This window comes from Camarhynchus parvulus, chromosome 4, assembly GCF_901933205.1.
Source record: "Camarhynchus parvulus chromosome 4, STF_HiC, whole genome shotgun sequence".
NCBI lineage: Eukaryota > Metazoa > Chordata > Aves > Passeriformes > Thraupidae > Camarhynchus > Camarhynchus parvulus.
In genome coordinates this window covers 63,539,620-63,552,209 of record NC_044574.1, presented here as the reverse complement: position 1 = coordinate 63,552,209, position 12,590 = coordinate 63,539,620, and the positions used below count along the sequence as shown (strand labels likewise).

Below are 12,590 nucleotides of genomic sequence, written 5' to 3'. Positions count from 1 at the left end.
GGCACAAGGCTTAAATGCACACTCTCCTGGATCAGCTTGAGGCTTAGGTCATTTTCACTTGCTTAAGGATTGGCAGGAGTTCCAAAGAATATAGAAAGAAGAAAACAAAAATGTCAAAGAGAACATGCATTTTACAATATCAACAGTCTCAAAGCCTTGACAAGGTACAGCTGCTTTCCTCGAGGGACAGCAGCATTTTCCCCTGAGCAATAGTCCTTGCCAGATATTCTAGTGCTGTATTGCAGCAGCATGCTAAAACAACTCACAATGCACCCCCTCGACAGTGACATCCTTGGGATGCACCACACCACACACTGAGGGACCTATGGAGATCGTGACAGTGACCTTTATCACATCTCTAGACATGGCTTCAGGGAAGATGCTCCCTGCTTGCTATCATTTCCTACAGTAAAACCAGACAAAAAGCGTAATCCTCAATATACCTACAGCGAGTAAGCTGTGAGAAGCAGCATTTCAGAAGAGGATAGTACTTGAGGAGTCTTACTTTCATGACCAAAGAATGCAATACTTTACCAAAGAAAGGAGAAGTCATGATAGTTTCAACATCAATAAAAAATATCCAAGTATAAGAAAAAGGCTTAAAGGAAAAACCCAGAAAGAGTCTAGAAAGTCTTCACAAGAGTTCAAGCTTGTTAGCATTGTTTTGGTGAAAAAACATGAAAAAGACCCACAGATAATATCAGCAGTGTCAGCTCTTTTTGATTTCTACAGTCATGTGGAATTCGGTGACAGAGGAATATGGTCACACCTGTACCTCAAAGCACTTGAAAACATGAGTCAGATATTATATGAATCCAAAGCTCAGTAATGCTGATGTTGCAATAAATTTTACCTATAAAATAATTTATATGGTATTTTTTCATGGTCTGAAGCAACAAAACTTGCCTGTTTTTTTTTTTGTCTAGAACTTTATTGCTTTAAAAGAACCTGCATTTGATCTCCTATTTTGCATTTTCATGCCACTGTGTTAAAATTCAGACCAGGACCTTTTACCTCTATTGCTCAAAGTAGGAAGTATTAAAATGCTCCCTTAAGGTGAAAATTAGCATCTTTGAATATTCAGAATTTGGTTTTTAACTTACAGACTCACTATGGAGAAGATCTTGCTGAGAAAGCTGAGTCATGGAAGCAAGTTTTGCATTTTGTTATGAACACAGACAGCAAGGCTCAATGCTCTTGTAATCTACTGCATCTACTGGTTTCTGCAGCCCAGAACGAGCTCATGTGAAAATCTTGCTGGTACAGGAAAGAAATATCACCTCATTTTAAGCAGAAGATTTACTATTCTGAACATACTGCTGGGCAGTCACAATTACAGGCATCTGCAGGCAGCCAGAATGAAACAGATGCATTTGAATAGAGATCTTCAATTTGGATTGATTTGGGGGCTTTATAACTTGTTCTGCTTGTTCTGTTTCAGGTTTTTTTAATTCACTAACAAAGTAGCACTGATGACAGAAGAAATACTGTGAGGAACCCCAAAGACCCAAAGGACACCATCAGTGAGTTCCTACCACTTGCAGCTTCCTTTAGTTTGTTGTTTTACTGCTGAGCATAAAAACAAATTCTTGGCTTCTGTAAATCATTTCCCCCTGATAACCCTCATGGAAACTCTTCCACAAGACAATACAAGCTGGGAATGCAGCTTAGTAAATTCTTCACAGAGGTTCTCAATCCAGAAACTGCACAGGCACATAGAACTGAAAAGAATTTTAAAAGATGTCTGGTAAAGTTGAATCATGAGTATCAACGTCATTTTTAAAATGACAAGAAACTTTTTTTTGCTGTCCTAATATCAAGATTAAAGCAATGGGCTCAACTAAAATATCCATAAATAAGTGAGAAATTGTTCTCAGATCAACTTTATCAAAGCCCAGTAAGAAAACTCTGGTTTAGCTTTACCTCAGGCCTATGCTAGGGTAACTTTTTACTGCACCCCTTGATTAGAAACAATAAAGTTGGGTCATACTTAAAGGTAAAAAACATACTCTTAAAGGGTAACAAAAATCCTTTTCATCAAGAACTACTAAAAAGTTCTGGACTGAGTAGTCATCAATATTATTGAGGTATACTACATTTATCTGGGGACATATTTTTAATAACTTTCTTCTAATAATCCCCATCACTATATTCTCATTCTGCTCTTTACCAGCTTGGACACTACCACAGTGCTGGTGACATACTGGGGATGTATTACACTAAGGATGAGTTTTAAATGCTTTAAACGAAGAGCAGAAAAAAGCAGGCATATTGTTTAGCATATTACTACAGACATTCAAATCTCTACTGACTAGAATGCTGCTTAACTGCTTCGAACATAAAGGTCTGCTCTGGCCACTCACTATGAAATACAACTTCACAGGAAGTATTCTGAAGATATACAAAGGATATGGTAGGAAGCAGCAAAGTACAACCGAACACAACCAAATCTGGGGCGAACAGCAGGGCTCGGATTTTTAAATTAGTTATGAAAATACCAAAGTAACCTCTGAGTACCCCTACGTACAACATTACTGACTAAAATATTCAAGCATTAACAGCTCAAATGAGTAAATCCAGGCTGAGAATGAGACCTTACAACTGCATATTAAAAAGACATTTCCAACTTGTAGAAAGGTGATATGAGACATGAGCTGTCAAGGGAAGTCTTTGAGACCCTTTAGTATCACATAACAAACCCTGGAATGTGTGATTAATGAAAGGTTTACATTCCCTTACAGCTGTCAGAAAAAAAAGGGAATGGTTCAGACAGCACAGCAATTCTGATGGATAGAAATTCTTTTTCAAGTCCTTCAGGTAAGCAGTTTGTAGTTTCTACTGCACCTGTGGTATCCTAAGCTCCATGCTGCATTGCTTAATGCGGTACTAGAGACCCTTATAGGATAGGGATTCAAGCATTACAGTTTGTCAAGGAAAAATATTTATAAAGATTAAATATACAACGTTTAAAAATAGTTTAAAAGAAGGTTGTAAAGACTTCAACAGAGCACAGAAGTTTAGTTTAGTCTTCAAATTACTCTTTACCTTCATACAACACTCTGTACAGAAATATCTTTAAACTCTTGACATTGCACAATTTTTCTGAGATAAACCCTGTTATTTTTCAGCAATTGCAAAAACATTACTATCTAAAGAGTAAATGATTTGCTCAAGGTCTCTGAGATAAATGTCCAGCACACTATCTGGTCCATGCCCATACCATTACTTCCCCTCTCTTTTCTCCCACAACTGCCAAGTGTAAAGAGTTAATAAGGCAGAGGTCAGAACCATTTCTTCCAACACACCTGACTGGGGATGCTGACAGTGAGAGAAACCCTCTTTCTTCCACTTACCATTCTATTAGGAAGAGAAAACCCCACTGCACCAAAACCTGAAGCAATTATCCAGCATATCACGCACTGAATTGAATAATGTAAGTTTTCTGCCATTTCCCGAGGGTTGCACATGACAGCTGAATGGAGCAGCAGCACACATCAATTTTTGACAGGATTTGGGGAATCCAAGCAGCTATAACCACCTGAAGTTATGAATAATTACAGCACTAGGCTGACTAATTTTGTGCCCCAACAGAGCCATAACCAATTCCCGCAAACACTAGAGGGCAACAGCATCCCGCTGAACAGCTCCGCGAGGAGAGAGAACGGGAAAAGCCCAGCCACTGAAGGGCTGCTGCGGGGACCGCGCCAGGCAGATGCTCAGTGCGCCGGGAAACAAGAAAAACAAACCCAAACCCCAAGAAACCCCACAGAACAACCCCGCAAACGCTGCCTCCGCAGCGGGAGCCTCAGTGCCGGGCAGCCGCCCCGTCCCGCCGCGCTCCCGGCCCGGGCGGTGCCCGCGTTGGAGCGGGAGCCTGCGGGCGGCTCGGGCACAACTTTGCCGGGGGCACGGAGCCGGCGGGCGCGGAGCTGAGCGGCTCTGCCGCGCCGGGCCCGCGGGCGCCGCCCGCCCCGCTCGTTACCTCCGGGCGCGCTCCGCCGGCATGTCCCCGCGAGGTGCCTCAGATCCCGCCGCCGTCTGTGCTCTCCGCAGAGCCTGCTCCGGGAGAGGCGCCGGGGCGCGGAGCCGCCCGGGGCACGGACGTGCGGCCGGGCTGCCGCCGGGGGTGCAGCACCGCCCGGCAGCCTCACCGCGCCCTCCCGGAGGAGGAGCCGCGCTCGCCGGCGAGGGGCGGGCGGGGGCTCCCGCCGCACCGCCTCCCACATCGCCCGCCCTCCTCCGAGGCTCGGCCGGGCCGGGGGCAGCTGCGGCCCCGGGCCCTCCGGCTGCGCACGCCCTCAGCGGCCCGCGGGGCCCGCCCCTCACGGCACCGGCGGCGCCCCCCTCCCACACGGGGGCTGCCGCCGCCTTACTTGTGGGATTCTTAGTCCCTGTCTTAAATAAAGTATGATTTTTTTTTTTTAATTTAAATTTTTTTTTCGCTCCTCCAAAACCAATTTAGGAAGCCCCTGCTGCAGTCGCGCTGAGGCGAAGTTTAACTCACGGCCTCCCGCCAAATCTCTCGCTGTAGGTGCAGCTTTAGGTATGGCCGATTTCTGAGCTGGTCTAAAGGTAGCACACAAGGGCGGAAATTCCGTGAGATCAATTACATTTTGTCAAGACAATGCAGGGTTAAAATCTTGAGAGAATGCCAGTTAATGTGTTTGCAGTCTCGCTGCTTTTCTTTATTGAATTTTCTAACCCTATGTTAAACACAGTTAGTCCCACTGTATTTTTCACTGACACCCTGCATCCCTCGCGCTCTGGAGATGGAGCTGCTCCATTACTGCAGGAGAGGGAGTTACGATTCCCTGTGTGAACTGCATTAGCTTTCACAAATGGGAAATAAAATGAATAAATTTTACAAGTGCCCTCTTGATCTAGCTAATTTACCTCGCAATTGCCCAGTGATTGTTAGCTCACCTAATGGCTGACAGTTCAATACATCGGATTAACTCCATCACTGACGCTTGTCTGTCCAAACCTTCCTTTCTGTACGAACTCAAGGCAAAAACTTAAAGGAGAAAAGCTACAGTCACCTGAATGTTGCTTTTCCAAATATCAGGAGAATTTACAGCTCTTAATTCAGGAATATTGTTATTTACTGTCTTCTCTTTTTCTCCCTTTTATTCTCATGACACACTAAGTACCCCAAATTTTACTGCCTTCTAGGCTACCAAACAGTGCAAGGTCCATAAGCTAGACTTGAAGTAGAAAAGAGAACTTGTCACAAGGGCTTACTATGTGTGAGGTTATTAATCCCTGGAATAGAGAGTCCATCTGAAATCCTGTTGCCCTCTCAGTATTCTACAGAAAGGGATTTTCTTCCAGATTAAGCTTCTCGACTGGGTGAATATCCTGACACAGTCTTGTTTTGGGGACTCTATTATGATGGATTTTTCCTACAATAGGCTAAGAAGCACGGGGTGGAAGTCAGCCACAAGTGACTGAAATTCTCAGCTGTGAGTTCAAAGTCACGTTTTCCCTCCTACCCTTCTCTCTGAGCAGCCTCACTGGCCAGCCTGGTCAGAAATGTGTTGGAGAGCGCCTGTCCTCAGAAGCACTTGGTTGCTCACAGAGATGTGCCAGACACCTCACAGCTGAGGGCTGCAGCACTGCACGTCAGCAGCTGCAGCACTGAGCGCTTCTGGCAGGAATATTAACAACTTTCATCTTTGTTGGTGCTACTTTTCAGGTTTTTTGCTCTTGAGCTGTCAGTGCAGCCTGAACTGGGAGTGATGTTTTAGCCATTCTTTGAGCAATACATCTTAAGGCACCGCTGACTGCACTTCTGGCCAAGATTTCTGCCTGGCACACAGTACTTCACAAAAAAATAGGAAAATGAGTAGTAAATCCAGACAAGAAATTAGGGAAGAGGAAAATCGACTGAACTGCAGGCAAACAGAGACACATCTAGACAACTGCTACTCTCCACCATGAGCTAAGGACTCAGCTTTCTACCTTTCTTATTGCTGGCCTCTACACATGAATGCTCCCTTTCCCATTCATGTTTTTCTTCCAACTCAAGTCTTCACCTGAACGATGTCCTTCTGCATCATCAGCAACCTCTCTTCCTCAAATGAACTGAATCCCACCTTGTCTCAGGGTCTCACCAATTTCAGGCAATTACTGCAAGAAACAGTTCTAACCATTGCATGGTTCTACATCTGCAAATGAGCTCTTGGTCCCACTCAAACCTGTGCAAAATTTGGTTATTTTTGGTATGGTGATCATTACTACAACTCCCAGCACAAATTGTTCATACAGTGGACAGATTGATTATACTGCACATTAGAAAGCATTTGGAGCGTTACTTGTAACAGCAACACTTTTCCATTAATAAAGAAATACTTTATCAAGTCTTGCCATTTCCAAGTTTAGAGATGTTTTTTAACCAAACCCCCTTTTTTATTTGTATTATTTTTGTTGGAATTTTCTTGCAGGAAGCCATTAAATGGAGATAGGTATTTGAAAGCAAGGAGCATCAAGGCAATTGCCTGTTATTAGTAATTTCATGATTACTTTTTTAAAGCTATTACAAATGCTCCTAGACAAAAGGCAAACACTGTAGATTTAAAATGCTCTTTGGATTAATCAGAAACTTGTTAAACTGGGAAAGGTTTTCTTTACGTGATTCATCAATGTAATGAGGAGAAAAATGTGGCCTAAGATGTAAGAAATGGTTTGGTCAAAAATGTAATCAGCTAAGAGGCTATCTCAGAGAAGAAAAAAACCCCAACACTCTTCAAGTTTATAACTGAATGACATTTTCCCAGTATTTTTATTACAATACCCTTCACTTGTGAAGTATGTAAGGACTATTCTGTAGCAAACAATACAGGAAGCCAGCCACACTTATGGATTTTTCCCCTATAAAGCCACTATCTTTCAGATGGAAAACCCACTTATTGTTTCTTTTCACAACTTTCTATTTAATTATCAATACCTTAGCCTAAAGAATCCCACTATCTGCATACATTGCAGTAATACCTTTCAAACCAGTAGAAGGAAGTTGCTAATTACATGCCGTGGGCGCTGACTGCTTGGCAGCAGCAAGGCGCTTTTATCTCCAGGCTTAGAATAAACTATTGTTATAAATATGTTTTGTTCCATGTTAATCAGGGTATCGAGACAATTGTCATCTTGTACAATGATCGAATGGGCAGCTCAGGAATTCATTAGGTGTGTCTGTCGTAAGCTGCAAACCCACACATTACTGCCCAAGTCATGCCATGTGAAGTGTAAGACGGAACCATTAATGAGGAGAACTGAGCATTTTCTGTTGCAATTTACCAGCAAATTTGCTTATGAAAAGAGAGAACAGACTCTTCCTTCCCATTATATTAAGTTCAGAGGTTCCAAGTTAATAAATATACAAAAAAAAAAAAGCAGCAGTGATTCAGAATGTATTAATTTTAGTGAGTTGTTTTGAATGTATGTCAATTTGAGTGAAAGCTCCTTAGCAATATTGAAATTTGTTACAGGAAAAGGATAATGGGGATGGAAGAAAATTAAAAAGAAACCAAGTCTCTATAAGCACAGTCAACAGTCTGAGGCATCTTTGCCGTTTTAAAGAAAGTAATATGCAATTAAAACTTCTGTTAAAAATTGATTTTAGAATATATAATAAAATAGGGCTAAGAAGAATTTGTATTATTACCCTAAAATCAATTCATTTTCCACATGAATAACAAAGGAAAAGTTCTAAAATAGTCTTGTTATTTGCAGAGAGGGAAAACATTAAACTGCTATACCCAGCTCTTCAGTTGAGCAATAATCCAAACACTTCCCAAAGCAGAATGCCATTCACAGTCAGCTGGAAAAATCATCATAGTTCATCTTTCCTTCCCTTAGCAGAAGTAACTCTGGAGAAAATGGGTAATTTAGCTGACTTTTTTTTTGCAAAAAGCAGCATGCTTTAGCACTGCCTTCAACTTCCTCATATCCTTTCCTTTCCTCTATATAAAAAAAATCCCTCCTGCCCTCTGTGCTCCTGAACACCCAAAGCACAGCCCCGCTTCCCTGTGGCAACAAACAAAGAGCAATAACCAGAGGAGTTTGCACAGGAGTGGGAAGTTACTCAGCATGCAAGGTAACGCTGCAGGATCAATGACATGACTGTCTGCTCCAGACTGAGAGCTCATCAGCTGGGAACCACTGAGGTGAGAAAGGACGTGGGGACCAGTCAAAGTTAGGGAGTGTCTGTCAGCTGCCAAAGTGATGTGTCTGGAAAACACTGCAGGCAGTGCTCAGAGAGGAAAAGGAGAGGTGGATATACAGAAGTGTTGATGCTACTTCCTATGGCTGAGGTACACCCTCCCTTGGAAGGCTGGTTAAAGTTCAGGGAAAGTGATTCCAAGTGGAAGAGGTGGAGAGAAGAGCTGTTCCCATGATCAGGTGAATACACAGCCTGTCCCACGATTGTTGAGGTGAAGGTTGAGAGGTGATATAGCTGCAGCACTCGAGGGGGAGACATCAATATGCAGTGGTAGCTCACAGGTATTTAAGGAAAAGAGATTTTTGGCATAATAATGATTGGGTAAAACTGGTGCAGAAAGTTAGGATGGAAATTAGAAGAAGCTCTTAAATCACCAGAGTGAAGCAGACCTGTTCTGACTAGTGAGGGCAAAAAGAGTGGTTAACTTTGAGATGGAGCTTGAGTGACAATCAGACATTGTTCATCACAGTGCTAGACTGGCCTTGATGGCTTAAGAACATCTATCAATCAGTGACCCCAGAGTTTTTATAGTGCTGGGAGATCAAACTCAGCAAGAACACAAATAAATCCTCATCACTGATGTTGAAGTTGCTATCAGCTGTTTCAGCTGTGCTGGTTTGGTTGTCACACTGGTTGTTTCAGGCTGTCTGTAGGCACTAGAGAAGATGAGCACCTGCACCCTGTTCACATGAATACGAACATCTCCTCACAAGTCATCATTTTTTAATGAAAGCCTGTATTCTGGAACATAAGATGTTAGCCTCCAGGGAAACATATCAGCTTGTCATCTGTCCCACAAGTCAACAGGTAAAGAAAAAAAGGCGATATTGTTTTCTTTCCTGCTAGAATTCATTTGAATACCAGATCTTTCTGCTTATTAATATTTCAGTTCTCCCCAAACATGAAATGGACTGCAATATCAGATAAGATGGTAGAACTTTTATGTTCGTCATATATTATTTTGATTTAATCAGAAGAAATTACGTCAATAGGTTGCCCCTATATAATCATGCACCACGCGCAGAGATCTTAATTACCCTGTTGATCAATATTCATGATAGCCCATATTATCCAGGGTATTATCCTATATTGCTATATATGATGCCACATGAATACCATATGGGAGAGGGATTTAAAAAAGGTTACAGGCTAATAAGTGTATTTTATTCCATTCAGAAAACTCAAGAGAAACAGTTCTTTTCAAAGATCCAGAGACTGTAATTACATGCAAAATGTTAAGTCACCTTAAAGGCAAATGCTAACCCAGATGGACTAAAGATTAAAATTAAAAGCTAAAACTTCCTATTGTTATTAGTGCCCCACTGCACTAGATATTGTGCAAATATATGAAAAAGGTGATTCTCATCATAATTCTACCTTTCAGCTTGGTTGTTCTACAGCAGAAATTGTAGTAGGTTTAAGCTAGCAGCTGGTGGTCATATAATAGCAGTGAATTATAATGATTTATAATGCCAGAAATTTTGTATGTAATTCCCTGTGAAGTTTCCTAGGAGCTGTGCCTACAAAATACTGCTTTGGCATGTCAGCCTTACCATTTAATTTGATTTACCCGTTGTGTGCCACAGCCATTGCACATTGTGCCTACTCCTGGGCCACAAACTCGACAGGGCACAGAGGCAGCTGGACAACTCAGGGGACTCACACGAAATCTGGATGCAGCTCCCTGCCCACTACCTGCTTCTCAAGTGTCACTGACCTCTGTGATTATATGGATGTGTGAACAGGAGGGGTGCTCCTGCCATCCTTCAGTGCAGCAGGGGGAGCACAGCCGATATCTCTGGCACACCAGCACGACTGCAATGCTGTAACAACTCCCTGTGCCTTACAACATGATTCATAACTATCTCAATAGTGTTTGAAATCTTGATTCTGCAAACAACTCAAGCGCCACTGTACACACAGGAGATCAGAGGGCTGGACCCAGGAGGCTCTGGGAAGGGAGGCCCAAGTTCGTCATGAGTGAGCACCACAGCCAGCAAAGGACTGAGGAGTTGGGATTTCTGCTGAGGAGCTCCTCCCTCAGTCCACTTTTGAGGCTGGTGTTTTTCACTGAGGGGCACTATCAGAACTTCTCAATTCATACAGAACATTGTTAGTTAATTCTTTTCTAGAATTAGTATCTTGCTCTTCCAAACACTATTTGCTGTTTGAAGCAGACTGCAGACTGATGGAGGTGCATGTTTTGCCTGTAGCAAAGCAGCATTCTCCTTCTTTATCTTAACACTGCAATGTTTCTCCTCTTTGACATAAACAGTGTCCAAAGCACTCTAATCCCATCCATGCCCAGTACAAACAGAGCAAACAAGGAATGATTTATGCATGCTTGACTGTGCTCTCTATCTTATTAGATGAAGATGAATTACTGTGCTGGACAGCGACACATTCTCCTGAAAAATCCATCTTTGTAGATTCTGGTGCTCAATCTCATGCCTTGTGCAAATGTATTTTAGTATGCTCTTGCCATTTTCTACTTGCTGATGCTACACACAGCAGAGTGGCCCGGGCAAAGCACTGACGGAGGTTCCCTTGCTAGCAGACTGCCATAGCTGCAAGATACAGCTCCAGCTCCACTTCCAAATGATTCTGCTCTTGTGTTTCAGGGCAGGTGTCATTTCCCAACTTCTGCCACATGCTGATAACGTTATTTAAGCAAAAGACCAAATCCTCTCCCTCTTTCCTTCCATCATCCCATCGTATGCACTGCAGTTTCTGCCTTTGTAGCCACTTCTGAGACAAGTCTGTCCATTTATACATAGAGCAAGAATTGAACTTGGTTGATACTGGACAGAAAGCCAAGGGCTGCATCTTGTGAAAAGTTTTATGCATGGCTATGGTATGGAATTGATGCTTCCTTCTAGGGAAAAATATGTTTTAAAACCCATGAATTGTTGATACAGGTTCAGCTGCTATCAGAAAAACCCCAATACAGTTTGTCCTTAAGTAACTGGACAGGTACATTAGCCATTGCTCAAACAAAGCAGTAAATTAACAACAAATAAGCTAATTTTTCCCATTCTCCTTCCATTTTCTCTAGGTTTCAGTATGAACTGATCGAACTCAAATTTCATTTGTCTCCTCCCACAGTATCTTACTGTCTAGCCATAAACACTGAATAAAATCCATGTTCAAGCTCCTTCTTCTGAAGGTAACACAGTGACAGCACTCATGTGAGACAAACTGCATTGCAGTTTTTAATAAATCAGTCTTTACAAAAGCACTTCTAGAACTCCTCTTCTAGAACTGGCAGCATAATGAAGAATGTCCCTACCTCTTAGTCTCAGACTGGAATATTAAAATACTTTTCAACAGTTTAATTTCTCTCTCAATTTTTTTAATTACGGTCTCTGTTCTTATTTTACTCAGTATACCTTCGCTTACAAGAGGCAATATCCTGTGATTTCAGGGCCACAGCTACCAGGTACCTGCTCAGTTCCTGTATCCCAGCTAAGATACCAGACAAACCCCCTGTGGTGCTACCGGGTGCTTTCCTTGCTGCAGGCATCCACTGGGCTCTCAGCTGAGAACTCTCACTTCACAAAAGCCACTGAACAGCAATCAGGAGAGGTTCGTTATGAATAACCCCTGCATACAAAGCTACCACTGACCTGAGAGAATTTGTTTGCATTACAGGACCAGGACTCAGACAGTGGTGATTTCCAGCTGGTGTGGACATGAGCCAGCTTCAAACATCAGCTCTAGAAGCAAAAAGCTCTATCAGGGTAATGATGCCCTTAAGACACACAGTTGTATAGGTTTTTCCTTTAAAAACAATCAATCACATCCCTTTTCCCGGCCTTCAAATAAAAAGAACAATACTTTTCTATATAATTGTAAGGCTGCACTCCCAACATGATCTAACAAGAGTGATGCCAACTCCTGTATGCTCTGAAGAACTATTGCACAGAAAATGTCCCCCTGTTCTGCAGTAGACATTCCCTAGTACAATGTTTCTTCTTTCAGCCTTAATTGAATTTTGTAGCATTTGCTTGTACATGCTGTTGTTACCCACATAAGCTTTTCATTTCTCGCTCTCTCTCTCTTATTTTTTTTAATTAGAGGTGCCATTTTCAATTCACCTTCTACCAGGTCAAAGAATATAACAGAAATCCAACTTTACATAACAACTGGCAATTCAAATTGTTAAATCAAGCCAAGAGTCACTATAATGCAATGTTAATTTTCATAGGGTAGATAGAATATGAAATATTTTTATATCCCTAGTCATTTACAGAGTACATTAGGTTTATGTTTTGAAATCAGATTGTTACCAAGAGCTTTCTGTTTAAAAATATTTCATGAAGCCAAGAAAGGAAAAATCCGAGACTTACTAGGGAGCTGGGAAATTGTCACC

The 12,590-nt window shown here is 42.1% G+C and overlaps 1 protein-coding gene across 2 annotated transcripts in view; it reads right to left on the bottom strand.

Annotated features, from left to right (window-relative positions):
• Positions 1-4,175, bottom strand: part of LOC115902922 (bifunctional heparan sulfate N-deacetylase/N-sulfotransferase 3) — a 52,271-nt gene extending 48,096 nt beyond the window's left edge. For both annotated transcript variants that reach the window (XM_030946878.1, XM_030946879.1), the window contains exon 1: positions 3,983-4,175. The gene's annotated coding sequence lies outside the window, so the exon portion shown is untranslated. The remainder of the gene's footprint in view (positions 1-3,982) is intronic.
• Positions 4,176-12,590: the final 8,415 nt, after the last annotated feature.